The sequence below is a fragment of the Sapajus apella genome, unplaced genomic scaffold, assembly GCF_009761245.1.
Source record: "Sapajus apella isolate SASKATOON/1434 unplaced genomic scaffold, GSC_monkey_1.0 scaffold71, whole genome shotgun sequence".
NCBI lineage: Eukaryota > Metazoa > Chordata > Mammalia > Primates > Cebidae > Sapajus > Sapajus apella.
This window is the reverse complement of record NW_022437011.1, coordinates 4,055,332-4,059,322: the sequence shown is the minus strand read 5'-3', so window position 1 is coordinate 4,059,322 and position 3,991 is coordinate 4,055,332. Positions and strand designations below refer to the sequence as shown.

General features: G+C 35.8%; 1 long non-coding RNA gene across 1 annotated transcript in view; it reads left to right on the top strand.

The window, feature by feature from the left end:
• LOC116531679 overlaps positions 1–337 on the top strand; it is a 2,602-nt gene extending 2,265 nt beyond the window's left edge. Inside the window, exon 4 of the long non-coding RNA XR_004260516.1 lies at positions 259–337. This is a non-coding gene — a long non-coding RNA (uncharacterized LOC116531679). The remainder of the gene's footprint in view (positions 1–258) is intronic.
• Positions 338–3,991: the final 3,654 nt, after the last annotated feature.

Here is a 3,991-nt window from a genome sequence, read left to right as displayed (position 1 = left end):
CAAAAAAAAAAAAAAAAAAAAAAAAAAAAAAAAAAAAAAGGAGGCAATCGGTGGAGAGAAAAGTTTGGTATTTCCTATTTGAAGAAGTCTCCAATTTAACCATTCAAATACGACTTTCTTATTTCTTTTTGGTCACATCCAGGTAGCACTGTTATCATTATTTAATAATAGTTTTCCCTTATTTATTGCAATTATTTATGATTTATTTAATTTGTTATTTATTCATTTTTAAGTGAAATTTGTCTCTGACTTCAGCAGAACATAAATGAAAATTGACATGGTAAAGATGATGGTCCAGGCCCAGTGGCTCACGCCTGTAATCCCAACACTTTGGGAGGCTGAAGCAGGTGGATTACAAGGTCAGGAGTTCAAGATCAGCCTGGCCAACATGGTGAAAACCCGGCTCTACTAAAAATACAAAAATTAGCTGGGTGTGGTGGCGGGCTCCTGTAATCCCAGCTACTTGGGAGGGCGAGGCAGGAGCATCACTTGAAACCGGAAAGCGGAGATTGCAGTGAGCTGAGGTCACACCATTTGCACTCCAGCCTGGGCAACAAGACCAAAACTCCATCTCAAAAAAAAAAAAAAAGAGAGTGAGAGAGATGATGGACCCATAGGAAGGAAATGAAAACAAATTCTTAATTTTTTTAGTAAAACAAAGACTTCAACTTTATTTATAATAATTTTTAATTTAAAAAGAAAAAAAAATCACACCCCTCTTTTACCATCCCCTCTCTTACCATGCTCTGTTTTTCTATATACTATATATAAAATTAATAATAATATACTATATGATAATGTAATACAGTATGTTATATAATATAGCATAGTTTAATGTGGTATGCTATACTATAATATGTATAGCATTACTACTATATTATATATTAGTAATATACTGTATTCTTTTGTGTGTTATTAAATTTCTTTATTCATTTCTCCCTGTTAGAATGTAAACTGTGAGAGGGCAGGGATTTTTATTTTTTGTGTGTGTGACTAGTGTCTGGGCTATATTAGGTGCCCATAAATATTTGCCAAAGAATAAACCAGTAAATCAATAAAGGAACAACTTTCTGCATTGAATCATGGTTCTGTAATTTATAATAGTATAATTTGTTCAGATATATACTGTTGATATTTCTCACAATTAAGTTCTGAGATACTTATACTAATTACCTTATTTAGCACACATGCATATTAACATAATGTTTATCTGACATGGATTTTAAAAATACGTAGTTATTAAAGTAAAAATGTTTGCTCATGTATGAAATCATCTAACCTGTTGAAAGTCATCTAACATATCCTAGTCATGTCTGAAGTTATCTAACATATCCTCAGTGGGTAGGCATGGTGTTTTTTGGGAAACACTAATTTTCTTCTAAGAATAGTATGAATTGTGACCAAACTGTCTGCCTCTCCTGGGACTTTTCCAACTTTGACTTCTGAATTCTGTGAGATGTCTGAAAAAGCACAGGGTACAGGTCTTGGCTCCAAAGTGGCATTACAATCTCAGGAGATAATACAGCATAATGGGAGGAAGCTGCAAAGTGTGGGCTCTGGAGACAGACTTGCTGATTGAGTCCAGGCTTTACCATTTCTCTTCTGAGTGACCTTGGACAAGTTGTTTTATTTCTTTATGGCTCAGTTTGTCTGTATGACATGATAGCAGTACCTACCCCACTTAGTTACTGTTCTGTGTGATTTGTTTGCACTGTGAAATATCATTTAGTATTATCTGATAGCGCTTGTGGTGCAGAAATCTGGGAGTGGCTTAGCTCACAGCTTCTGGCTCAAAGTCTCATGAGGTTGTAGTTAAACAGGTGGCTGTGGCTGCAGTCTCAATGGAAGTCTTGACTGAGTTCAGGGATCTGCTTCCAAGGTGACTCCCCGGGTTGTTGAAAGTCTGTGGTCCTATTGAGTTGTTTTTGAATTTTGTGTGTGCAAAATGTTAAGGAGCACCTGGCATGTAATAAATGATAAAACAAAAATCAATATTCTTATAAACACAATGTTATTAACTATGGTTATGCCTAGCACATTTTTCTGGATGTTTCCAAATCACTCAGATCACTTGGGATTATTCTAAAAGCTTGCTGTTATGGCTGCAGACCAGCTGTTAACAGATAATGAAGAATTCTGAAGATACTTATGTCACACTTAATCAAAAGTCTGATTTCCCCAAAAAGAAGGCAAAAACAAAGGCATTGATAAGTGACTGTTGTTTATCTTCTGCCTCCTTTATAAGAGATTATTAATATATTATATATTTACAGAGAACATTAAATGTAAGCAGTAAGGATCTTCTTGCATTTTCTAAGAACAAGGATCTCATTCTGACTTCATTGTATGTCCTTTATCAATAGTTTCAGTACACAAATATATTAGAAGAACTCTCCTATGAACTCTACACTCTTATGGCCAATGATCTGACAGATGACTTCCTGCATAGCAGGTAGACACTTCGGTGTTTGCTCAGTCTATTATCACTTGAGGTTCCTTTTTTGCCTCAATTCTTCAACATTTAAAACTTATCCATTACCTCCTTCAGTGCATCTTTACTGATACCAGGATTAGCATTGAAGCTAGTGTTTCCATTGTACCGTGATGCATCTTAACTACACTTATGGTGGTGAAAGGAAAATATTCTTTTCTTTGTCTTTCTCTCTTATTTTAGTGCAAGCCATTTGAGGTCAAGGTTAAATTTCATTCATTTACTTATTGTTACTTAATCTAAGAAATGTTTATTGCTACTTGCTATTGTGTGCTGTTACTAAGTATCAGAGATGTAGCCGTGAGTCAGAAAGCATGAGAACTCCCCTCATGGAGCTTATGGTCTAAGAGGAAAGAGAGGTTACATAATTACTTAAAATAAATTATGTTGAGCACTACAATGGAGAAAATCAGGCAGCTCTGACAGCAGATAAAAGAAAAATACAATGTAGCTTGGAATCCCAAGGAAGATATTACTGGAGAGATTGTGGGGTGAAGTGGAAGCAGGTGGTTTGGAATATGCCTGTAGGTCCTGATATGCTAAAGAACATGGCATGCTGCTCAAATGTTGTTTAATCCTAATTCCTAGCACAGAACATGGTACCCATTATGTGCCACCTACCTGTTTGTCAAAATAATCTGCCTTCTCCATCTCCCAACACACATAAACACACAACTTCTTCCCTCCATTTTTCTTCTGTTAATTTACTTAGGGGATTAGGGCTTGTCAATAGCTATGGAGCTGACAAGCTGTGTGAGATAAGAATGAATGAAACCAGGCCAGAGGATTAATTCTTCTAACAGTACAAAAAGAGTTATAATGTTTGCAGCAACCACTGCTCCATTACAGATTTATTAAGTAAGATTTACATGATAATACAAACCTTTGCTCTGAAGCTAAAATGAGAAGCAGTTTTTCCCTTTCAGGTCCTGGAGAGTTGTATATTACCGTGGCAGATAACACGTGGGCCTAGGTTACCAAAAAATCAGGGACACCAAAGAAATGGGAAAACTTTTGTTTCAATGACCTTTCCCAGAATTTTACAATTCAGAAATTCTACAAATAAAAGCCAGTTTGATTTCAGTATAAGTTTTATTGTAACTGTAGTTTTTATTTTTCGTTATTTATGGGAAGCACCATACTTTTTATAATTTTTACAGTGCTTAGGGACTCAAAATGTCTTATTACAGCACTGAGAGTAGAGAACATGAGCCAGAGAGTACAGTAAACACATGCATTCCACAGACAAAAAACAGACATTAGCTTTTGCGCTTGTGGAGCTTAGAGTCAAATGCGTGGGATAGCCAAAGAACAAAAAGTAAACCACTAAAATAGTAGCAAATTTTCACAAGTACTAGGAAGCAAGGAAAGAATGGATGAAGAAGGACTGAGGCTAGGGAAAATGAGAGTGACTCACTGAGGAGTGACATTCAAACTGAGAAATGACATTTGAATTGCGCCAGTCATGTAAAAGCTGAGAAAAGAGAGTTTCATGTGGAT